The following is a 27,381-nucleotide window of genomic DNA, read 5'->3' on the forward strand; positions in this document are numbered from 1 at the left end:
ACCACAATCTTAAATTATCATAAGATCACTGCTTCTTATCCTCTCAAACCATCTCAAGCATTAGATAATACAGTTAGTGAAAAAATAATAAAATTATCAAATTATTAGTATTGATATATTCAGCATTGTATCTCATATGTATCTAATAACATGTTAATATTATACATCTGTTTACAACTAAGTGCTGTTAAAACAACAATTCCCATCAATAAAAACATAATATAATGCTGTATCCTGAGATATTTTAGGGCACAACAGAAAAATCTCACAATTAAATAAACAGTTTGTTTCCTCCTTACTTATCCATATGATAATCACACCCAGAGGGGGGGCAGTATTCATGTGACACCAGAGGGGACAATAGACATCTATATGAGAACAAAAGTCCAGGTGTGACCCTCTCATTGTCTCCCAACTTACAAGTTGTACTCATGTGAGTCACACATAGAAAGGTGACACTCACAAATTAGTATAAATATCTGTGTAACACTCAGTGATATCACAGGAGGAACCAGAGAGACTTCATACTTACAGAGCTTCTGCTACACGGTAATATGCAAAACCTGACATAAATCTTTATTAACAGCCTCACACTGTTGTGTTTTATATAATGATGAGAAAATATTGTTCTGTATTTTGTTGTGATAAAAATAAAATATTTCACTTCATATAAGAAACTGAGTTTATATAAAAAAAACTCAACTGTACTTATTTAATTTATTTTCTATATTTTTATGTGGTGTTAATGAATTTAAAATTAAAGGGACATAATACTCATATGCTAAATCACTTGAAACTGATGCAGTATAACTGTAAAAAGCTGACAGGAAAATATCACGTGAGCATTTTTATGTAAAAAGGAAAATATTTTACCTCATAACATCCTCAGCTCAGCAGAGTATGCTCAGCAGAGTATGTTCTGATTAAAAATTGTACTTTAGAGGAGGCGGAGCCTGGAGCCGAACAAAGATAGAGCTGTAAGCTAGGAGCTCCGTGATATACTGCTTAAGTTTGAACCTTTGAGGGGCAAGAGAAGTCTCAAAACTGATTGTAAGGGACATCAAAAGTGAGGTGATCATTCACTATGCACACTGAGAGCTGAGCTGGACACCTCGGTAGCGCACTGATCAGATATGCAGCGGAGGCTGTGAGGAACCGGTCGCCATCTTGGCCACGAGGGACAGCCGTAAACACGCAGCAGAAACTGTTAGACATACCGGCTAAAGCAGATGAGTGGTCGGCGAATCCACCAAAACCAGACATAAGGATACGGTCTGGCATACAAGTAAGCCGCAATAGGCCTCCTAGGTCACGACTTTTAGTGATAAAATGTAAAGGGGTTGAGGAAAAATGTTTAAATGGAACAACAGCTTGTGGTAAACATTGTAGAAGGCTCTATGATAGAAAGAAGCTATGCACCCTATAGTGCTAATTGGGATCCCATATGTGAATGATGAGCAAATGTTATAAGCAAAAAACCCATTTAGCAGACATATAAGAATCCTATTACACATGTTGAAAGCAGTGATATGTTCGGCTGGAAGCCAGGCCTTATCGTCAAACCCCATGCTATAAAAACCACAATGCAATTATAAGAAGCTGTAGTAGAAACCGTCTGCAATACTACATATATATATATATGAACAAGAGAATTTCTAAGGCTACTTGAGTATATTAAGAATGCTGTGCAATACCACATTACAATAGAGCGGTGAACTATATCTGATAAAACAAAAGACTGTAATCCTAACTGGAATTCCTGTATGCTTTTATTATTCTGAAGGCTAGACTTCATATTGAATTTTAAACTGCAAAGAAATTTGATCAAAGGGCCTCTAGAAAGCAGGGCAATCTAACACTCAGTGTTTTTCAGAAGGAATATTATACAAAACTGTTTCACCATATATCTGCAACTCAAAAGTATTCAGAGACAAATCAAACACAATCAGCACGCATATTTCTGGTTGTGTTTATAATCAAAAACTGACATACACAAGATTGAGGGAAGAGCATCTAAAATCCTGATCAAGACACACCACTCTGCTGTTTAGTATTTTAAATTCAGTATGTCAGCCAGGAAGCAAAATAAACCCTCTCTGGGGCCCAAAACACCAGCAGCTACCTTGTTTTTTAAGCCTGTCAAAGGAGATAAAATCTCAGAAAATGCCAACAGCATTATAGAGGAAGATATAGATTTTGAAACAGACTCACAACTTAATGATGATGACTCGATACCTACAACAAGAGCTGATCTTAAAGCTTTAGTGTCCAAGCAGGACCTCAGCAAGAATTTCGACAAGCTCTGGGAAAAATTTGATGCATTCCAGAACACTGTCACCAACAGTTTAGCAGACTGCACAACAACAAGAAGTGAAAGATATACAAGACAAATTAGAAGATCTTGAAAATAGAAGCCACAGATGCAATTTAAGGCTGAAGGGAATCCCAGAATCAGTATCTACAGATGAACTACCCATCTTTCTCCATCAGCTCTTCGAAGCAATAACTGGCGAGGTTGCAGACGAGAAGTTTCAATTAGAAAGAGCACACAGAGCACTAAGGGCCAAACCAAAAGAAGATGCTCCACCAAGAGATGTGATTATTAAGTTTTACAAATTCCCAGAAAAAGAAGCAATTCTTGCAGCTGCAAGAAAGAATCCCACCTTTAAGTTTCAAGGGACAATAATCCAATTCTTTCAGGACTTATGTGTCAAAACTTTACAGAGAAGAAGTTATTTAAAACCGCTTACTACACTCTTGAGGAAACATCAAATCATATACCGCTGGGGATTCCCCTTCAACTTGCATATCTTACATAATGGAAGAACGATAAGCCTTAAAGAGCCAACGGAAATTCCAGCGATATGCACCAAACTCCAATTAGAGATACCGGACATACCACAGATGAAAAATACGGAAGAGCCATCACAACAACCTTCTGGATCAAGTCAACCACAAAGGCAAAGGTGGACTAGGGTGACAAAAAGAAAGGCCAAACCTTGAGACTCCTTTAATACAGACTTTTTCAGGATTCGCTGTATATGATCCACACTTGCAGAGTGTGGAATGGTGAGATAATACCCTTTGTCTCCACTAGGTCATTTTCAACCAGGAGGCTGAGACGCACTGGTATGTAAAAAGAAGGTATAACTTCAAGAATCCCAAATAAGTAGGCCTTTAGAAAGAGACTTAACAGAAGGGATCAGTGTTCTATATACAAAATACCTTGGCATAGATAGCCGAGGATAAGAACTGATCAGATTAGATTCATTAATAATCTGCCCATAAAAGTAACGTAAAAGACTTTTCTTAGCTTAACCTTTGCGTAACGTACTCAAGGACTGTTGTTTTCATTAGTGGGGGGGGGGGGAGTTTTTTTTTTTTTTTTTTTTTTTTTTCTTAGGCTATGTTCTACACCACCTGTTAAAATTGTTGCTGTTCGATAACAAATTTGTTTTTGTTTTTACACCTGTTTCTATTTTATGTTACTATTCTGCCTGTGCTCGTGGTCGGCTCAATAAAAGAAGCACACATAAGCAACTTCTTTGGATAGATGTGTGGATCATGCAGATGGACCCGGGGGGGAGCCCCTAACTCAGGTATGTAGATAATGACTGGGGACATAAGACTTATCTCACACAATCCAAGAGGCCTTAATTCGGACCTTAAGCATAGAACGGCCTTGGGCCAATACTCTAGATTAAAGGCCAACATCATATTCTTACAGGAAACACACTTCACTAGGGAAGTAGTACCGAAATATTGGTCAAAATGCTATACACAACATTACCACTCTACAACAGACAAGAAAAAAAGGGGAGTATCAATCCTGATACATCAATCTTTAGGGTTTGTAATGGAACATATAATCAAAGACCCAGAAGGAAGATTTCTTATACTGCGGGGAAGGCTACGAGATAAACAATTAGTTCTATGTAACATATATGCACCAAACGAGACACAGACCTCCTTTTTTGCCCATATCGCTCACATATTAACCCAATGGTCGCAGGCTAGGATATTGTTAGGTGGGGACTTTAAATATATCGATGTATGCTCACCAAGATACAAACAACCGGAAGTTAACCCAGAAACAATTGAGACACAACTCCTTGGTTAAAAAAATTAAAGAGATCTTCTTATCCCACAATTTGATAGACTCCTGGGACACTTTGTACGGCAAAACCACTGACTACACTTACTACTCTCATGCACCCAAGACTTACTCCAAGTTAGACTATATCTACCTGTCAGATTTGGATCCCAGATTTAATGACTTCTACGTTACACGCATGCGCATGGTCAGATCACTCTATAGTACAGGTAAATATTAAAGAAACATTCTACACTAGCACGACACGTTATTGGAATTATGACCCTTTTGTATTACAAAATCCAGGCATACACAGTTCTATGACTCAAGCATTAACGGAGTACTGGGAATTAAACACAGGTACCACTTCTAACCCGATTAGCGCTTGGGCAGCACACAAACCATTTATCAGAGGATTGCTCATTAAAGAAAAATCTGCCCTTACTAAAGCCAACAGACACCTAATCGACTCTCTTCAAACTCAGATAGACAACCTTACTAAATTACACCAACAAAATCTATCGACAGAAGTCTTCCAAGAGCTACAAACTAAAAGATCAGAATTAGCAACTATTATGAACAAAGAATCCTTAAGAGCAGCTCATAGACTGGGGTCACAGTACTTCCTATACTCCAATAAGCCAGATAAATACTTGGCGCATAAGCTAAGAGAGAAAACAAAATCTTTTACAATACCGTATCTACAAAGAACAGATGGTACATGCACCTCAAACCCCCAAGAGATAGCGGCCAGTTTCGCACAATATTATGCACACCTATACGATGGGGAAAAAACAACACATAACGATCACACAAAAAAATTATTAAGCAAATTTTTAGAAAATGCTGCACTCAAACCCATAGATAAAAGCATTAGGGACGAGATGAATACGAGGGTGTCGACCAGGGAGGTACTCATGGCCATTAAGGAATTAAAACCAGGAAAAGCAGCAGGCCCAGATGGGTTTCCAGGAGAGTACTGCCAACTTTTTAAATCAACACTAATTCCGCATGTAGTGACATTTTGTAATGACATCTTGCAGGGTAGAGAAATCCTAAAAGAAATTTTACAAGCTAAAATAGTGGTAATCCCTAAGCCAGGTAAAAATCCACAATTATGCCAAAGTTACAGACCCATATCTCTAATCAACCAAGACATAAAGATTTTCACTAAAATTCTAGCAAACAGACTTAAAACACACCTACCTGACCTGGTTCATCCGGATCAGGTGCGATTTATTATGGAAAGAGAGGCCCCAGATAACACAAGGCGCATGGTTTCCCTGGTGGACTACCTCCATAAAACACGAACGCCTTCTCTGGTCCTATCTCTGGACGCGGAGAAGGCGTTCAACAGGATAGATTGGGACTTAATGTTTGAAGTACTAGATAGGCTAGGGTTTCATGGCCCATTTGTTCAGGCTATTAAAAGCATATATTCTCATCCCACAGCACATATTAGAGCGGCAGGCTACCAATCCAAAATTATCGACATACGAAACGGCACAAGGCAGGGCTGCCCCCTGTCGCCACTTCTGTTTGCACTATGTATACAGCCATTAGCAGCGACAATTCGTCAATCCCCAGGGGTCCATGGGGTCAGGGTGGGAGGAGAGGAATTTAAAATATCTTTGTTTGCGGATGATGTCCTGCTTACCCTGACCAAACCACTGACGTCTCTGACGCACCTATACCAAATAATACAGGACTATTCTGATGTCTCAGGATATAAGGTTAATTTAGATAAAAGCGAGGCTCTACCCATAGCACTCCCAAATCATACAAAAAAACTAATTGACATCAACTTTGCATTTAAATGGGTAAATGAGTCACTTAAAGGGACACTCAGGTTAAATTAAATTTTCATGATTCAGATACAGCATGTAATTATAAACAACTTTCCAATTTACTTCCATTAAAAAAAATGTGCACAGTCTTTTATATTTACAATTTTTGAGTCACCAGATCCTACTGAGCATGTGCAAGAATTCACAGACTATACGTATATGCATTTGTGATTGGCTGATTGCTATCACATGGTACAAATCTAATGTGTTGACTGGTCCTTTAAATATTTAGGAATAAAAATGTCAAGTGAAATCACAGAACTGTATAAATTGAACTATATCCCCCTATATAAGACGATCAGAAAAGATATAAATATTTGGAGGGCTGGTGGTTTCTGATGGTACGGAAGATTATCGGCCATTAAGATGAACACTCTGCCAAGGCTACTATATTTATTTAGGGCCCTACCGATTAAAATTCCCCTAATGGAACTCAATAAATTACAATCGGACCTGGTTAACTTTGTAAGGGGAAACCAGAAGGCCAGAATTCCATCCCATACACTAATGCAACACAAACAGCTAGGTGGAGTAGGGGTTCCAAACTTACTAAATTATTATCAGGCGGCGAGATTGGCGCAGACCACTTTAATGGGTAAAAGGCCAAATGATTTGGTGTGGGTGCGGGTGGAGACTTTGATGACAGGCTATAAATACCCGGGAATATACTATGGGAACAACCAGGACAAATCTCTAAAATGACACAGGCCTCGAAACTGACAGGAGAGATGATGGCATTGTGGAATACGATGACAGCATCTTTACGGATATTCCCGACAGATTCAGTGATGAGACCACTAAGGACACTTATTAACCAAGACTTTTGTGGACCTATCGGGAAGTGGGAAAACAAGGGGCTCTACAGGGTGGCCGATTTTTTTACACAAGGGTAGAATTGCCACATTCCAACAGATACAAGAAAAAATATTGCCAGAAAAACTCCATTGGTTTCTGTATTTGCAGATAGCATCAGCAATAACAGAATTCACATAACGAAACCAGAGACAGAATTTAACAACACTAGAAAGATTCTCTAGCTCCAGTCTTAGACACAAAAAACTTATCTCCCACATATAAATAATAATACAGTCAGCCAAGAACACTTCTAAAACTCCTTTAATGGAGAAATGGGAACGGGACACGGACATGATAAAGTCAAGAGAGGAATGGGAGACAATTTTTCAGACAGCAGGGAAGGGCCTACTGAGTGCAGACTTCAAAGAAAACTGTATCAAGACCACCTTCCGGTGTTACCTCACCCCAACAATCACATCACACTACACTCAAAAGGGCAATAAAAATTGTTACAGAGGCTGTGCAGCAATAGGAACCTATAAACACATGTGGTGGGACTGCCCACAGGTGAAACAAGTGTGGGTTAAACTATCTAGGATGTTAAGCGAGGTACTATCTGAGAATATAAACTTGACTATGTCCCAAGTACTGTTAATCGAACGTGTCAAACCATTTAACAAAGCTATAAACACATTCATACGCATTTTATGCACTGCAACCAGAATATGTGTAGCCAGATATTGGAAAACAGGGATACCCACTTGGGGAGAGGTAATGGAAAAGATTAAAACCACATACAAAATGTCTGAGTCAGCATCTTTCATACAGGCCAACCATGATCAATTTAAAGGTGTGGGACTACTGGATCCTCAAGGGATATTGACACAATACGCATATAGAAACATGAAATCCAGGCAATGCATAAACGGACAGTGTACAATGACTGTATGGGCTGATCCGTGAACAGCTTGGGGGGGGGGCTCCCTCCTTGGATCCGTGACAAGCAAACAAATGAGACAGGCAAGTTAATGTTCAAGTTTTATTTTATTGTTTATTCTTTACTGTTATAAGAAAAAATGTCTGAGAGATACAGAAGGAGGAAGATGAATATTGGACTATATAAATCTTCTTCTGGTATGCTGTTCATTCTTCTTTCCTGTTAAAAACATACCTACGCATGCAGAAACACCGAAAAGCAGACCACTTTTAGCTGGTCTATACAATACTCTTGATTATATCTGAGAGATCTCCCTTATATGTATATTATGTGATGTAACCTTTGTGTATTCTGCAATAAAAATTATTTCAACTAAAAAGTTATACTTTAGCTGCTGCCCAGCTGCAAGTAAAAAAAGAAAAAAAAGAAATAAATGAACAGCAGCCAATCAGCATCAACAGTGCTGAGGTCATTAACTCTCTTACTGTGATCCCATGAGTTTCCATAGTAAACATCCTTAAACTAAATAATGAAATAACATGAGTGTGCACAAGGCTCACTCCCTTGCCTGCCTGGGACAGACATACTGATTTGCTGCTTAAAGCCCTTTACAATGGGGTGTGAGACAATTTGAGGTAAAATATTCTCCTTTTTTACATAGAGATGTTCAGGTGATATTTTCTACTCGGCTTTTTACAGTTATACTGCATCAGTTTAACTTTAATTTGATACATATAGTCTTATAATCAGACTAGATTATCTGATCAATCATGCTTAAACAAGAAAGAAAAAAAAGATTACTAATGTAGAAGAGAGATCCCTATTCTCAAAAAAAAACAATATCCGTGTGGGGACTTCTGCTTCTACTTAAAATACTAAGCCCGCTTATACTCCTCGCTATCTGTCATCTATCATTTTTAGTACTTTGAAACTGCTTAGGAATCTCAGACTCTGGGTGGGAAATCCTATTGTGTATAACCTAACTTGTATCTGTTTAGTTGCATCTAAACTCCTCATTTCTAGCTCTACTTATACCCCAGAATTCAAATGACTCTTATATAGATCCGCTTATCTAGGGCATCTAGGACTTATGTGGGAGCGGGAGTAAAGGAGAGCACAGGAAAGGGATGGAGGAGGGTGGGGAGGAGGGGAAAAAAAAAAAAAAAAAACATCCTCTCTTGAATACTATTGGTTCAGAAACCATGATCTAGGAAGTAGACCTTGATCTATTTGGTGTTGTACCCAAGTAGAGGGTTTATATTGCAAGACCACCTGTCTTTGAATCTCCAAAGGGAGTGAATTAATGTATTTCTTCCATTTACTAAAAAATCTAGCAACCTGTTTCAGATTGGTAACTCTAACGATACATTGTTCGAACACCATTTGGTCCTGCACTTCTTTCAAAAAAATCTGTAAATTTAGGTGGGTTATGGCTTCTCCAGTTTTTTAAGATTAAATTCCGACCCGTTAGAATAAGTAGATTGATAAATCTGTTATTAGGGAGGGCAACAATATATTTACATAAAAAGAATACCTGGTGTAGAGTCAATTTGAACTTTATCCCCATTATCTTGCTAGCCCAAAAATGTATCTTCTGCCAAAATTGGAATACTTTAGGGCAGTCCCAAAAACAATGTGTTAGGTCTGTCTGTTCCTTACGGCATTTGGGGCAATTCCTATTATCCTGACTCCATTTTGCCAACATAGCTGGCGTGAGATAGGCCCTATTTAATAATTTCATGTGCGATTCTTTCCATGTATGCATATATGTCGCACCAGCTACAGGTGTGATACTCTGTATGATAGTCTCACTCTCTACCCTCAACTTTTCTTTGGCCCACTTTATCGATATATCTACAATGTTTTCCGGCCCAGGAGTTTCATGATAGTATCGTAAGATTGAGAGATAGTGTTCACCCCCTCACGGTATTGTGTAATAATTTTTTTCAAATGTTTAGTATCTCGAGACCTGTATCATGTCTCAATTTCTCAACCCAGTGTGTCTAACTTGTAAATATGCAAAAAAACTTGACCTCAGGAGATCAAACTGATGGGAAATACTCTCAAACGGGCGGGGCCTAAGGTTATCGCCTTCACATATCTGTATTACATAGTTCACTCCTCGTTCTGCCGATAACCCAAATATCGAGGGATTTAGGGCTGCTGGAAAGCTCGGATTACCAAGTAAGGGTAAAAATTCTGATTTCTGATAATCTATTTCCAACTCCTTACATATTCTCTGCCATGCCTGTACAATATATTTAAAAGTAATCAGATGATTTATTTTGTCCGGAAGTTTACTTGCCGTATGATGTAAAATCGCCTTTAGATTGAACGGTTTTATCAACGTAGATTCCATCTCGTAAAACGAGATTAGGCTTTTTTCAGTGATCCAATCCAGAGCAAATTTAGCTACCGCTACATAATTGTAAAATTTCAAATGGGGACATGCCATTCCTCCGAGAGCTTTTGGTAATGTTAACTTAAGTAGTGAGATCCGAGGTTTCTTACCTTTACAAATAAATTGGTTAAAAGACCTATTAAGAAAAAACAGGTCTTTCTTATATAAAAGGAGAGGGAGATTCTGCAGAAAATATAGAAGTTTGGGAAATAGCACCACTTTAACATGATTCGGGCAGTAACTGAAAGAGGAATATTTCCCCAACTCTGTAACTTCATAACTAAACCCTTAATACATTGTTTAAAGTTAAGCTCATACCAGAGATTAGGATCCCTGCTTAACAAAATTCCTAGGTATGAAATCTGTGTAGATTATGTAAATGGATGGTTACTCTGGCCTAGTGCTGAGGTCATTAACTCTTTTACTGTGATCTCATGAGTTTTCATAGTAAAATTCCTTAAACTAAATAATGAAATAACATGAGTGTGCACAAGGCTCACTCCCTTACCTGTCCCAGGACAGACATACTGATTTGCTGCTTAAAGCCCTTTACAATGGGGTGTGAGACAATTTGAGGTAAAATATCTTCCTTTTTTACATAGAGATGTTCAGGTGATATTTTCTACTCGGCTTTTTACAGTTATACTGCATCCGTTTCAAGTGATTCAACATTTGGGTATCATGGCCCTTTAAGTTCTTTCATTTAAAAATCCCAATTTAATACATAATGATTTATAGCTTTTGTATAATGAATGTTTGTAGCAGAACCAAACCATATTTTCAAGCTGGAGGAGGTCTGTCCTATAATACATTTGTGGGGGTTGTTCCTGTTATCCAATGAGCAACAGACTCTTAAGTATCAGCCAATTAGAATCCTGTATTTCCCTGTAGGTTTATAATTAACTGTAGAGCCCAGATAAACCATTTTCATTTAATATTAGTCTGAAGCTGCTATTTGCTCCAGTAATAAATATCACTCAGCTTATGGCTCTGTTGTATCAGTCTCATCACATATACTGCTCTAATCATAAATATCTTGTGATCTGCATATTATTTTATTTCTAATGAGGTTATTTTATAATACATTTCTTATTTCTATTGGCTGCACCTGTTTGTCATCAGAACGTTTATCCCACTGATCTGTGACTGATTCTTGTTGTTAGTAAAGACCTTAGTAAGTGTATTCTGCACCTTCAGCTGCTGCTGTTTATGTCACATGATCACAGACTTAAAGGGACAGTGTCCTGTAAATTTCAGTTTCCCTTAAAATAATAAGAAACCCCAAAAGTTTTTCATTATTTAAACAAAACATATAATTTTAAGCAACTTTCCAACTGACTTCTATTATGATATTTTCTTTATTCTCTAGATATCCTTTATTGAAGCAGCCCCAATGCACTACTGGGAGCTAGCTGAGCACATAAGGTGAGACAATGGCAAGAGGCTTGTATGTGCCATTAATCAGCAGCTAGCGCACCATAGTGCATTATATGCTTTGCCCTAAAGGTCCCCAAGGGAATAAAGCAGATTTGATAATAGAAGAAAATTATAAAGATGTTTATATTTGAATCTTTTAAATTGTGACTTTGCTGTCCCTTTAATGTGTTTCTAATGACTTGTTTTACCGGTGTATAAAATAGTATAAAGTGTATGGGAAATTTCACCTTTAGCTTTATTTTTATGTAAAATAACTGTTTGCTGTTTGTAATTTATTTTCATTATTAAATTGTACACAGCCTTTTAAATGACCTGAGGCTCCTACTTAGCAAATGCAGGCGATCACATTATATAAAAATATGAGTCTGTTGGGGGCGGAGCCAGCTATCTAAGAGGAAAGACGCACATTAACAGAGCTCCTGAAGCCAGACTACTAAAACTCTGTTTCACGAAGCCCTAAGTACCTATATTCTTCCCTTACTCTACTCTTAGAATGGCAGTCTATTCCATGCACCTTGCTTCTCTACTCGAAGACCTGTGTGAGCAAGCTGATAGCCAATTTTATAGTTTGAAGTCAGTTTTTGCAGAGCTGCGCAACCAAGATGTGGTCTCATCCCTGCCCAGCCCAGACACTAGCACGGGGGATCTGACTGAGGATACGCTATCTGCTCAACACCTTACAGATCGACCGCAAGAAGGGCGGCCCAGATGGGGATCAGCCGACATCCTGCCTAGACTGATAAGCAGAAACCCGGCACCACTACTCACAGTTGATCCGCACCACATGGCTGCTGATTATCTACAACAAGTGGAACTCCCTCAGATCAAAGCTAAGCGGCGCCTACAATCCTCCGCTACTATTACATATCTAAAGCCGCATCGCACAGCTCAACCGGAGGTACCCCTGATGCAGAGGAAGGGGAAAACCCAAACAAGCAGCCTAAAAACCTCGTCTTCCACTCTTGCTGACAAGAGCATGTTATTACCAGGTGCCTTCCCTCAAATCTGGAGATCCCGCTGAGCAGATCACTAAAAGCCGAAGCCTGCTTGTGGTCACACGCCGTACAGCAGACCCTACCGGCTTATATTAAAACCCTGACACACATTGTAAGGCAGAGAATGCTCAGTGTAAGAGCTGGAATTGGGTAGACTAGCAGGTCTTTGCTTTGACGGGTGTAAGAATGGAAGGTCAGGCATAATACACCCATTAAGGCTAGATGAGGGCCTGATACACTTTCATCTAACGGCAGGAGATCCAATTGACACCGGGTTAAAAGACTGATACGTAGCACACATTAATTAACGACCTGCCAGCCGCATCAAATTATCAGTCTACTTGGCTATTTACATTTGTACTTTTCCCGTTCTCAGTACCCTATAGGAGATATACAAACAGCAGCTGTTTACGTACCAGAACATGCTCTGTGATTTATTAAGTGGGGAGTTTTCAACGCTGCCTCTGAGAGATATTTATGAAAAACAATGATTCTTACAGTTTGGACATTGGCTGAATGTATTATGGTGCCTTCTTTGAGAGATCAGGGAGACCATCTGGCCTTACAGAGACTTTATTTCATTGTATATTTTCTCAGAGGATGAGGACCTTTTTCGAACTCTCTAGATTTCACTGGCTGCATAAATCTTAAGTTTAAAAAGTTTATTGCGGATATTTGTCTTTTTATGCTTTATTTGCTCGATCTGAGTTAGAAAATGTGAGCTTAAATGTTTAACCCCTGTAACTCAAGCTAAGTATTGGAGATTCTATCTAAAAATACCCTCCTTATTTATCCCATATAATCCACTAATATTAATATTAGCTCTAAAAGTCTGAGATGTTATACTGGGGTTGTGCAGCTTCTGTCAGCTTAACTCATAATTGTTTGGTTTATGCTTAAGTTTCAACCTGTTGGGTGATTTTATTTTACCATCTTTAAATGTTTAACCCCTATTGATTTTTTTATTAAGTAAAGCTAACCCACTTTAAGCCAGAGTATTTAGGTTGATGGATCTTTGTCTATATACATACTCTCAGAAACCTTGCACTATCCTATTGAGATATTCTCTTTTAAAATCAATCTCTAGTTCACTCCTATCCTCCAAATTATATTAGATGGTATATTCAGAAAGTCCCTAGTGTGGCCTATTAGACATTATAGGGAGTATTTGCGTATAATTTAATACTGCTTATTATACTATTTGTTACTTGTTTATATGCCTGGTCATGATAGGGAATTTATGGTATCTGCAGTTAGTTTATTAGCTTGACCTAGATTAGTTAGATAGTTTATTGTTTTGCATTCTACAGTCTAATATCAAAGCATTATATTTCATCTGGAGCTCTATTGACCACACACTCAACACTCCTGCCATTGACAATCGCGCTGCGAGACTACCTTAGACATGCAGGCTAGGCAGAGATGGCGTATAATGTAGGGCTCCATCTCCTTTGTCACAATGGTACTCAAGTTAGCTCTCATGTGGTAGATCTGTGCAGGGTAGCTAGCGTGGCTTAGTCCTCATATGTTGTGCTGTATAATCCCAGCTTTTACTAATACATATACTGATTTTATATCCTCATGGCATATTTAGGCTTGGTTTAAGCTTGTATGGATAATTTTTATTTTGATTTGCCTTTAGCACAATGCCTATTAATGTTGCATACTATAGTATTTAAGGCTTATATATATGTATTACCATTGTAGGGTATGTACAGTATATTCAGTTTATTTACTAACAGAAGTTAGACTAACTATCTAACCTATAGTTTTACATCTGTATGTTTAGTACTGTTTGTTTATCACACAATGTGTTCTCTTTGTTTAGTCTTTAAATTACATACCCTTCTACTAAGATCCAATCCTACGTGGGCTTATCAGTTTGAATATTATATATGCTGTGTGTAACCTAGCCCATATGAATATTGTTAGCAGCTAATGTATATGATTTACACTTTCACATTTTATTTCAGCCGTGCTAGTCCTGATAGCTGGTTTTGAGACTATATGTGCATAATACCTATGCAGAAATTGTTAAGCATAGCAGGTACTTGATTCAGATAGGATTATTTGACTCATAGATATATTGCCCCTGCAAATCTATCTACTTTAATTCCCTCACTGGCAGAATGACACCGGGTATGCAACTATTTTGTCCTATAATTGTCCCTACGAAAATAAAATCTTAAATGCAACTAATCCTCACAAGAAGATTTTCTATATAGCCCCCCCCCCCCCATCCCCCCTATTTCATAAGCGGTGCTTACCCGCTGAATCCCCCCCCCCCCTTATTACATTTTCACTATATACTACTCTTTGGCCCAGTAGAGGCCGCAGAACTGACTACCATGTGCTATCCCATTCTCACGCAATTAATGGACTCATTAGAGACCTATTAACTAGTCAGTCAGTTATGCCATTATATTTATAAAATCTGAGGTTTGAGATACTTGTCTATTTTCAGGCATTGTTATTCTTTCTGTTGTATTTGATTTTTATTGCCTTGCTATGCTCAACTTTGTTTATTGACAAATGATGTACACACATTTATTATTGCAAACTTATTATTTTATGTTATTCTCTTCAACGCATAACCTCAAAAAAATAATAATAAAAAAATAAAAAAATATGAGTCTGTTATTGGCTGATAGCTGTCACATGGTACAGGTGCATAACTACATTTATCAGAAAACAATCTATTGCTCTTTTTAAATTCATAGTAAGTTTTATTGCATTGTGTTTTTATTATGCAACTGTGGTTTTGTAATTCTTTATTTTCTTAACTCCATCCAAGAAAACAATTGAAATTGAACTTAACATTTTAGTGCCTATATCTTCCACACCCCTTGCAGTGTGATTGAAGACAACTAAGTATTTTTTTTTATTTTTTTTTAATTCTTTTATTAAACCATTTCACAAGACAGACATGCAATAAGGAGTTACATACATTTCATGTGCATAAAACAAATGACATATTATGATATGTTAATATAAAAATAATAAGTAAATACATAAACCACAGAAAAATAAAAAAAATAAATGAATACCACATATCTTCTAAAAATTGATCTCAATTTGGATAAATTACCCTAATTTCAAAAACCAATAAGGGGCAATACCTATATATTATCCCTAAGTCTTTTGGTACTATCATGCCTGTGAGCCGAGCAGATTTTTTTTCCTTTTATCCCCCCAAAAAACAAACCATAACCATAAATAATAAATAAATCGCTCCATCCCTCTACACCACTGTTCTTTTTAACATTGTCTTCAAACCACTATGCTACAAATGTAGCTGGCATCCAGGAAAGAGGAAACAGCCCAGCTTTAGCAGCCAACAGAAATGATTTGGTGTTAAGTAATAGAGATAATAACTGTTTTTGAATCACCAATGTTTGAGCTTTAATTAGTGGCAACCATTTGTCAAAAAAAATCCTGGATCTTATTATCATTTTATAAATTAATATTCTAAATCTCAAACGTAATGTGTTGTAAGAGGGTACTTATGAAACTAGAAAAGTATCCTTCCACTTCTTCAATATCATGTACCGCATTATCATTATCATTGTACAATAACTATGATAGTAGTTCAGTCTAATAATTGCCGAGTCTGGCAGGAAAAAATATAGCTACCATTAAGCGTAAAATGATCCGAAAAAAGTTTGTTGTACCAAAAATTTAATTTGGACCATAATTGTGATATTTTTGGACATTTCCAGAATATATGTAGAATATCTGCTTTGTCTAGATGGCATTTAGAACAGTAAAAATCATTGTTTGGGAAGCATTTTGTCAATTTAGAGGGAGAGAAATAAACATTGTGAATCAATTTGATATGTGATTCCTTCCAACCGATAGGAATTGTAAGCTTTTCTATTAACATAAGACTATGTCTAATATTAATAGAGTCTACTGCTGGAAAATGCATTGCCTAAAAAGCTTGAATTTTATTTAAATATAACTGACCCTGTTTAGAAAGCAGAATATCCTACAATAACGAAATAGAATATTTGCCTACAGAAAATTTTCTGATGCATATATTTATCTCGGACCATCGACACAGTAGCTCAAATTTCCAATTTTTAGAATGAATAAAATGATGTATTTGAAAATATGCAAACAAATCGTTCCTAGATACTTGGAACGTGTGAGTAAGGTAATTAAAGGATAATAGATGTCCGGTCGAAGAGAGCAATTGATGCAGATATATCAACCCCTTTTGAGACCTTGATTTAAGAAAATGTTTGTTGGATTCCTGGTATAAATTCTGGATTCCCACATATCGGAAGAAGGGAAGAGCATTAAAAGTCTATTCCCAAATTGGAGTAAATCTTCTGCCATGCAGTGATAACATTCTTAAAGGTTATTAGATTTGTTAGAGTACTAGGGAGATTCCCTATTGAGCAGTGCAGAATCGCTTTGAGAGAAAATGCTGAGATTATTTTTGTTTCAAGTTCATTAGAGGTGAATTTATTAAGATTCGTTAGCCAGTCCATAGCTGTCCTAGCTAATGTTACAAAATTGTACAGTTTTTGTGAACAAATTGAATACAATTTATTTATTTGCTGTTTAAAAATAAAAAGTGGTAAATTCTGTAATAAGTACAAAATTTGTGGAAATATGATTGTTTTTATCAAGGTGATTCTGGCAGACAAAGAAATGGGGAGATCCATCCAGTTTTTAAGATCTAGGATAGATTTACTAAAGACCTGGGGAAAATTCATCTCATACCAAAATTTCGAATTTTTATGAAGTTGTATCTCCAGATATTTTATATAATCTGTTGTTTTAAAAGGGTGATGTACATAGCTATCTGATTTCTTCATAATCCACATCAATTTGCTTTTTCCCAGATTAATTTTATAACCTGAAATTGAGCTAAAGATAGTGAGCATATCTAATAATAAAGGTATAGATTTTTTTTAGTTTTCCAAGAAAACCAGTAAGTTATCAGCATACAATAATATTTTAATCTTCTCAGTACCAAATTTCAGCCCTATCAATTCAGACCGGAGCCATATAACAAGGGATTCTATAGATATATTGAACAACAACGGGGAGAGGGGACATCCTTGGCGAGTCCCACGACCTAGTAAAATTCTAGCTGAGGGGTTACCATTAATTAATAAATATGAATAGTGATTTGTTAAAACTGTTAAACCTTTTGGGACAGATGATGATTTTTATGTGTTTGATAACATCCTGTTATGTTTAGATTATTTTGCTGTGAAATATGCCAACCCAATAAAAACTATTGAACCAAAAAAAAAGAATAGTGATTTGTATATAATTTCTCCAACATAGGTGTGTCCGGTCCACGGCGTCATCCTTACTTGTGGGATATTCTCTTCCCCAACAGGAAATGGCAAAGAGCCCAGCAAAGCTGGTCACATGATCCCTCCTAGGCTCCGCCTACCCCAGTCATTCTCTTTGCCGTTGTACAGGCAACATCTCCACGGAGATGGCTTAGAGTTTTTTAGTGTTTAATAATAATATCGGCAGGCACTGTTTTAGACACCTTATTCTTTAGGGGCTTTCCCAAATCATAGGCAGAGCCTCATTTTCGCGCCGGTGTTGCGCACTTGTTTTTGAGAGGCATGACATGCAGTCGCATGTGAGAGGAGCTCTGATACTTAGAAAAGACTTTCTGAAGGCGTCATTTGGTATCGTATTCCCCTTTGGGCTTGGTTGGGTCTCAGCAAAGCAGATACCAGGGACTGTAAAGGGGTTAAAGTTAAAAACGGCTCCGGTTCCGTTATTTTAAGGGTTAAAGCTTCCAAATTTGGTGTGCAATACTTTGAAGGCTTTAAGACACTGTGGTGAAAATTTGGTGAATTTTGAACAATTCCTTCATGTTTTTTCGCAATTGCAGTAATAAAGTGTGTTCAGTTTAAAATTTAAAGTGACAGTAACGGTTTTATTTTAAAACGTTTTTTGTACTTTGTTATCAAGTTTATGCCTGTTTAACATGTCTGAACTACCAGATAGACTGTGTTCTGAATGTGGGGAAGCCAGAATTCCCATTCATTTAAATAAATGTGATTTATGTGACAATGACAATGATGCCCAAGATGATTCCTCAAGTGAGGGGAGTAAGCATGGTACTGCATCATTCCCTCCTTCGTCTACACGAGTCTTGCCCACTCAGGAGGCCCCTAGTACATCTAGCGCGCCAATACTCCTTACTATGCAACAATTAACGGCTGTAATGGATAATTCTGTCAAAAACATTTTAGCCAAAATGAACACTTATCAGCGTAAGCGCGACTGCTCTGTTTTAGATACTGAAGAGCATGACGACGCTGATAATAATGGTTCTGAAGGGCCCCTAACCCAGTCTGATGGGGCCAGGGAGGTTTTGTCTGAGGGAGAAATTACTGATTCTGGGAACATTTCTCAACAAGCTGAACCTGATGTGATTACGTTTAAATTTAAGTTGGAACATCTCCGCATTCTGCTTAGGGAGGTATTATCCACTCTGGATGATTGTGACAAGTTGGTCATCCCAGAGAAACTATGTAAAATGGACAAGTTCCTAGAGGTCCCGGGGCTCCCAGAAGCTTTTCCTATACCCAAGCGGGTGGCGGACATTGTTAATAAAGAATGGGAAAGGCCCGGTATTCCTTTCGTCCCTCCCCCCATATTTAAAAAATTGTTTCCTATGGTCGACCCCAGAAAGGACTTATGGCAGACAGTCCCCAAGGTCGAGGGAGCGGTTTCCACTTTAAACAAACGCACCACTATACCCATAGAGGATAGTTGTGCTTTCAAAGATCCTATGGATAAAAAATTAGAAGGTTTACTTAAAAAGATGTTTGTTCAGCAGGGTTACCTTCTACAACCAATTTCATGCATTGTCCCTGTAGCTACAGCCGCATGTTTCTGGTTCGATGAGCTGATAAAGGCGGTCGATAGTGATTCTCCTCCTTATGAGGAGATTATGGACAGAATCAATGCTCTCAAATTGGCTAATTCTTTCACCCTAGACGCCACTTTGCAATTGGCTAGGTTAGCGGCTAAGAATTCTGGGTTTGCTATTGTGGCGCGCAGAGCGCTTTGGTTGAAATCTTGGTCAGCTGATGCGTCTTCCAAGAACAAGCTACTTAACATTCCTTTCAAGGGGAAAACGCTGTTTGGCCCTGACTTGAAAGAGATTATCTCTGATATCACTGGGGGTAAGGGCCACGCCCTTCCTCAGGATCGGCCTTTCAAGGCAAAAAATAAACCTAATTTTCGTCCCTTTCGTAGAAATGGACCAGCCCAAAGTGCTACGTCCTCTAAGCAAGAGGGTAATACTTCTCAAGCCAAGCCAGCTTGGAGACCAATGCAAGGCTGGAACAAGGGAAAGCAGGCCAAGAAACCTGCCACTGCTACCAAGACAGCATGAAATGTTGGCCCCCGATCCGGGACCGGATCTGGTGGGGGGCAGACTCTCTCTCTTCGCTCAGGCTTGGGCAAGAGATGTTCTGGATCCTTGGGCGCTAGAAATAGTCTCCCAAGGTTATCTTCTGGAATTCAAGGGGCTTCCTCCAAGGGGGAGGTTCCACAGGTCTCAGTTGTCTTCAGACCACATAAAAAGACAGGCATTCTTACATTGTGTAGAAGACCTGTTAAAAATGGGAGTGATTCATCCTGTTCCATTAAGAGAACAAGGGATGGGGTTCTACTCCAATCTGTTCATAGTTCCCAAAAAAGAGGGAACGTTCAGACCAATCTTAGATCTCAAGATCTTAAACAAGTTTCTCAAGGTTCCATCGTTCAAGATGGAAACCATTCGAACTATTCTTCCTTCCATCCAGGAAGGTCAATTCATGACCACAGTGGATTTAAAGGATGCGTATCTACATATTCCTATCCACAAGGAACATCATCGGTTCCTAAGGTTCGCATTCCTGGACAAGCATTACCAGTTTGTGGCGCTTCCTTTCGGATTAGCCACTGCTCCAAGGATTTTCACAAAGGTACTAGGGTCCCTTCTAGCTGTGCTAAGACCAAGGGGCATTGCTGTAGTACCTTACTTGGACGACATTCTGATTCAAGCGTCGTCCCTTCCTCAAGCAAAGGCTCACACGGACATTGTCCTGGCCTTTCTCAGATCTCACGGATGGAAAGTGAACGTGGAAAAGAGTTCTCTATCTCCGTCAACAAGGGTTCCCTTCTTGGGAACAATAATAGACTCCTTAGAAATGAGGATTTTTCTGACAGAGGCCAGAAAAACAAAACTTCTAGACTCTTGTCGGATACTTCATTCCGTTCCTCTTCCTTCCATAGCGCAGTGCATGGAAGTGATCGGTTTGATGGTAGCGGCAATGGACATAGTTCCTTTTGCGCGCATTCATCTAAGACCATTACAACTGTGCATGCTCAGTCAGTGGAATGGGGACTATACAGACTTGTCTCCGAAGATACAAGTAAATCAGAGGACCAGAGACTCACTCCGTTGGTGGCTGTCCCTGGACAACCTGTCACAAGGGATGACATTCCGCAGACCGGAGTGGGTCATCGTCACGACCGACGCCAGTCTGATGGGCTGGGGCGCGGTCTGGGGATCCCTGAAAGCTCAGGGTCTTTGGTCTCGGGAAGAATCTCTTCTACCGATAAATATTCTGGAACTGAGAGCGATATTCAATGCTCTCAAGGCTTGGCCTCAGCTAGCGAGGGCCAAGTTCATACGGTTTCAATCAGACAACATGACAACTGTTGCGTACATCAACCATCAGGGGGGAACAAGGAGTTCCCTAGCGATGGAAGAAGTGACCAAAATCATTCTATGGGCGGAGTCTCACTCCTGCCACCTGTCTGCTATCCACATCCCAGGAGTGGAAAATTGGGAAGCGGATTTTCTGAGTCGTCAGACATTGCATCCGGGGGAGTGGGAACTCCATCCGGAAATCTTTGCCCAAGTCACTCAGCTGTGGGGCATTCCAGACATGGATCTGATGGCCTCTCGTCAGAACTTCAAAGTTCCTTGCTACGGGTCCAGATCCAGGGATCCCAATCCGGCTCTAGTGGATGCACTAGTAGCACCTTGGACCTTCAAACTAGCTTATGTGTTCCCGCCGTTTCCTCTCATCCCCAGGCTGGTAGCCAGGATCAATCAGGAGAGGGCGTCGGTGATCTTGATAGCTCCTGCGTGGCCACGCAGGACTTGGTATGCAGATCTGGTGAATATGTCATCGGCTCCACCTTGGAAGCTACCTTTGAGACGAGACCTTCTTGTTCAGGGTCCGTTCGAACATCCGAATCTGGTTTCACTCCAGCTGACTGCTTGGAGATTGAACGCTTGATCTTATCGAAGCGAGGGTTCTCAGATTCTGTTATCGATACTCTTGTTCAGGCCAGAAAGCCTGTAACTAGAAAGATTTACCACAAAATTTGGAAAAAATATATCTGTTGGTGTGAATCTAAAGGATTCCCTTGGGACAAGGTTAAGATTCCTAAGATTCTATCCTTCCTTCAAGAAGGATTGGAAAAAGGATTATCTGCTAGTTCCCTGAAGGGACAGATTTCTGCCTTGTCTGTGTTACTTCACAAAAAGCTGGCAGCTGTGCCAGATGTTCAAGCCTTTGTTCAGGCTCTGGTTAGAATTAAGCCTGTTTACAAACCTTTGACTCCTCCTTGGAGTCTCAACTTAGTTCTTTCAGTTCTTCAGGGGGTTCCGTTTGAACCCTTACATTCCGTTGATATTAAGTTATTATCTTGGAAAGTTTTGTTTTTAGTTGCAATTTCTTCTGCTAGAAGAGTTTCAGAATTGTCTGCTCTGCAGTGTTCTCCTCCTTATCTGGTGTTCCATGCAGATAAGGTGGTTTTACGTACTAAACCTGGTTTTCTTCCAAAAGTTGTTTCTAACAAAAACATTAACCAGGAGATTATCGTACCTTCTCTGTGTCCGAAACCAGTTTCAAAGAAGGAACGTTTGTTGCACAATTTGGATGTTGTTCGCGCTCTAAAATTCTATTTATGTCATGAACCAAGCCTCCAGACTAAAAAGAAAAAGAAAAGGTCTGGGAGGCATTCTGCTAAGAAGGGCTGTATGGGGATTTGAACCTGTGGCTCTGTGATTGCTATTTCTGTTTGCTTACATGTTGAGCCACAGCCAGTTCTAGCAATAGCATGGATCTTAAAAGATCTGATAAATAACTATTTGCCTTACTTGTTATTACACCTGTGCAACACACAGGTGTTCTCAATTCTGGAATGAATCAGAACCAACCCTGTGCAAAACCTCCCTATTTAAGGATGGCTTTTAGTCTGCATTAGTGTCTTCACATTGGATCTGTTTTGTCAAGTCAGAACCTGTTTCCTGTATTTCTTTGGAGAAATATTTCCTTTGCACCTGTTTACAAGGTTTTACCAGGAGAAAGCCTTTACCTTTAAACCTGTTACCAATCTACAAGTTTGTTTCCTGCTTTATGCAATTCCTGCACTTGGCCATTGCCAGGAGAAAGATTTCCTTTGCACCTGTTTACAAGGTATTGCCAGGAGAAAGCCTTTACCTTTAAACCTGTTACCAATCTTCAAGTTTGTTTCCTGCCTTGTGCATTTCCTGCACTCAGCAATTACAAGGAGAGAGACTTTACCTTTAAACCTGTTACCAGTTTGCAAGTTGTTTCCTGCATTGTGTAATTCCTGCACTCAGCAATTTCAAGGAGAGAGACTTTACCTTTAAACCTGTTACCAGTTTGCAAGTTGTTTCCTGCATTGTGCAATTCCTGCACTCAGCAATTACAAGGAGAAAGACTTTACCTTTAAACCTGCTACCTGTTTACAAGTTGTTTTCTGCCTTGTGCAAATCTTACATTTCAGTTATTACCAAGAGAAAGACTTTCCTTTTTGAATCTGCATCTCTGCTTACTAGTTTTCTTTATTTTCACTCCTGCTGTATGTGGTCTTAACATACCCGTGTAGCATATTTAAATATTCTGCAAGTATTTGCTTAAACAAAGTATTTTGTTGTTTAAATAAATTTGTTTTCATTTTCAATCAGTATGGCTTCTACTAATCTTCCTTTAAAGCAACTGTTCCAGACAATGAGGCTCTCACATGATATCCTGAGACAGAACATGACAATTTAGATGCTACAAAGGATTTTAGACAAACATCTTCCTTGTTTGTTGTTTATTCCGGTAAAAGGAGAGGTCAAAAAGCAACTTCTACCTCTCTCTCTTTTTGGATTAAAAGCATCATCAGATTGGCTTACGAGACTGCCGGACGGCAGCCTCCCGAAAGAATCACGGCTCATTCCACTAGGGCTGTGGCTTCCACATGGGCCTTCAAGAACGAGGCTTCTGTTGATCAGATATGTAGGGCAGCGACTTGGTCTTCACTGCACACTTTTACCAAATTTTACAAGTTTGATACTTTTGCTTCTTCTGAGGCTATTTTTGGGAGAAAGGTTTTGCAAGCCGTGGTGCCTTCCATTTAGGTGACCTGATTTGCTCCCTCCCTTCATCCGTGTCCTAAAGCTTTGGTATTGGTTCCCACAAGTAAGGATGACGCCGTGGACCGGACACACCTATGTTGGAGAAAACAGAATTTATGTTTACCTGATAAATTACTTTCTCCAACGGTGTGTCCGGTCCACGGCCCGCCCTGGTTTTTTAATCAGGTCTGATAATTTATTTTCTTTAACTACAGTCACCACGGTACCATATGGTTTCTCCTATGCTAATATTCCTCCTTAACGTCGGTCGAATGACTGGGGTAGGCGGAGCCTAGGAGGGATCATGTGACCAGCTTTGCTGGGCTCTTTGCCATTTCCTGTTGGGGAAGAGAATATCCCACAAGTAAGGATGACGCCGTGGACCGGACACACCGTTGGAGAAAGTAATTTATCAGGTAAACATAAATTCTGTTTTCCGGATAAAACCTACAAAACTGCCAATAAATCCAAACTGAGATAATGAATCTAGCAGATGATTCCAAGAAATAGAGTCAAACGCTTTCTCTGCGCCTAACGAAAGCAGAGCCAAGTCTGTATCAAACATCTTTTTATTGGATTTTTTTGGTAATTGTTGGGGATTTGTGTTCCAAAAATAATCCAAAATGACTTCCACTTTGTGCAAGTTTAGAGACATATTTCTTCCCTGTATAAAACCTGTTTGATCAGGATGTATTATTTTATACAGACATTTATTTAACCTGTTCGCTAGAATAGACGTGAGGATTAGCTGCGGAAAAGTAACTTGATATTGGCATATTAGTAGTATAATATGAGTTGAACAGTTTAGTCAGTGTATATTTAATTTCTTCTACTAAAAATATGTAAAACTCTGCAGGGAGCCAATCTGGGCCAGACGCTTTATTCAGTTTGGATTCACCGATAGCCTCACAAATCTCACATACTGAGAATACTTTATTGATGAGTTCAAGATCATTTTCTGAAACCTTAGGAGGAGAAATTTTGGACCAGAAGTTTGTTCTATTCGATAGATCTTCTTCAACTTTTTTTATATAAATTTTGATAAAATTTAAAAAATACCTCCCTGATATTTTCGTTATCAGTATATCTATGGCCCCCTTCCTTCATTGCTGCTATGTAGTTTTTACTCTTCCTATTCTTAGTTATTTTTGCTAAATATTTAGCTGAGCAACCAATATATCCCTTATATCGATTATTGATTTTCTTGTCTTCCTCTAAACACTTTTGCTTTAAGAATAACTCCCTTTCGGTTCTAGCATGACAATATTTATCCCAATTGAACTTAGTGTTCTCTGATCTATATCGTATTAATGCATTGCTGAGATGATTAGATAGTTGTAATTCCCTAGCTTGCTGTTTTCTTTTCCAATTACACATATATGCTTTTATCTATCCCCTCAGAACCGCTTTTGCCGTTTCCCAATATACTTCAATTTTATCCTAATGCCCTCTATTATTATGATGGAATTCTTTCCATTGACCGGACAGGCAGGTATTAAATTTAGTATTCTCTAGCATAAAGTGTTGGAACATAAAAAAATGATTTACACAATTTTTAGCTTTTATCGCTTGAAATTTGATGGAGATTATTGCGTGATCCGAGACCAAGATATCACGAATTTAAGGTTCTGAATCTAATAATATAAGCTGCTCTGAAATAAGAATATAATCAATTCTGGGAAATAACCGATGGGTCTTGGACACACACGTATATTCATAGCTCTCTGAATTTTTAATTCTTCATATATCATTGAGTTTTAAAGCCGTACAATTTTTTTTTTAAATACTAGGCAATTTTTTCATTCTTGACCTTCTCTTTAATGGAAGATCTGTCTAACTTAGGACATAGTATCATGTTGAAATCGCAGACAAGAATTACTTTTTCACTAGCAATTGAATATAGCTTACTTTTAATTGTGTCCCAAAATTGTGGAGAGAATACATTTTGCCCATATATATTACCTATCCCATATTGTGTGCCACCAGTTATTAAGTGAACAAAAATATACCCACTATTCGTGTCAAGCTGCACTTTTAATATTTGATAATCTAATTTTTTGTGCATTAAAATTGCAACCCCACAGCTCCTTTTAGTGGATGATGTGGCCAAAACTTCCCCCACCCATCAGGTTTTTAATTTGCTTAATTAATTCTCCTTAAGATGTGTTTCTTGAATCATGGCAATGTCGGGGGCGTGTCTACCCAGCTGTACTATTATTTGCTCATGTTTTATTGGGGAGGAAATTCCCCCGACATTCCATGACAGTATATTCAACTGTGTCCCCATTTAAAGATATTCTGTATACTTAAATGATGCATAGAGAGATGGAGCGACAAAGCACACAAAAAAAACACCCCACACAGCACAAAACGGAAACTCCTAACATACCCCTACCGAGCGAATATCCTATGTTAATTAACCTTTGGTCACTCTGACAACAGAAACAAATACAAATTTTATTGACCCTATTTTCCATAGGGATGAACCTTGGTAAATTAAAAGAAACAATTTAAATAGCAGCCAGTAATTCCTGCACTTCTAGAACATTATTTAATAATGTTCCGTTTGGGGTGGTGCAAGGAGCAGGAAGTGTTGCAGGGATTTTCCCCTATCAATCAGTCTTGAGGCGCAGGGTGATATTCTTGGGCGGAGACACTGTGCTGTGAGCAGCTTATTGAAGGAAGTCAATCTAATGCCTACTTAGGCGTTGTGGCGCACGCCAGAGCAAAGAGGTAAGGGAGAGGAATGGGGTGAAGAACCTGCCTGATTCCTGAGAGACAGAGGACGGTAAGAGTTCTTGTGTATTTTTGTGCCGGGAGAATGGGTCAAAATGGATGACTGTCTATGGAGACAGGAGCTCAATATACTAGAGAATTATTGGCTTAATCCCTCTCATATGGTTTGCTTAAAAGACCATTTTTAAATATAGACCCAGGGTCCTCCCTGGTACTGGAAATGTGGCAATAAATGACCAGTCCCCTCCTCTCCCCCTTGGTGGATTATAATCTTATTTGGTCACAAGATTAAAAGGATTCAGTGTCAATATATTAAAAAAGGGACATTGTTATTATCCACACTTGTTGCTGAACCTGAAATAGCCAGCTTAATTCTACCTGTTCCAGTTGAAAACACCTCTGTATTGGGTACATCTTGGTATATTTTGACAACTAAGTATTGATTAAGAGACGTTAAAGGACTGGGGGTGGAGCACATGACAAAATGTCTGACAGGGAGAATTAGTAGGAAGTACAATACCAATACTGCAGTATGCAATTTAACTTATATTTAAACAACTGATATTTAACATTTCTTTCAGGAGAAAATATTGTTTCATATAAATGATATAAAACAAAGATTATAATTTATTTGTAAAGTTGTGATGTGGCCCCACTTAACTAGATTTTCTACCATTATGTTGTATAAAACTGCGAAGATTCATATTTAATGGCAGTT

At 38.6% G+C, this 27,381-nt stretch overlaps 1 protein-coding gene across 2 annotated transcripts in view; it reads left to right on the forward strand.

Moving 5' to 3' along the window:
• The window catches only part of LOC128659869 (gastrula zinc finger protein XlCGF26.1-like), a 172,009-nt gene that overhangs the window by 42,346 nt on the left and 102,282 nt on the right, over positions 1 to 27,381 (forward strand). The window contains exon 3 of one of the 2 annotated variants that reach the window (XM_053713446.1): positions 3,525 to 3,599. The exons of the other annotated variant lie outside the window; for it this stretch is intronic. The gene's annotated coding sequence lies outside the window, so the exon portion shown is untranslated. The remainder of the gene's footprint in view (positions 1 to 3,524; positions 3,600 to 27,381) is intronic. 2 annotated transcript variants of the gene reach the window in all.

Source organism: Bombina bombina, chromosome 5 (assembly GCF_027579735.1).
Source record: "Bombina bombina isolate aBomBom1 chromosome 5, aBomBom1.pri, whole genome shotgun sequence".
Classification (NCBI taxonomy): domain Eukaryota; kingdom Metazoa; phylum Chordata; class Amphibia; order Anura; family Bombinatoridae; genus Bombina; species Bombina bombina.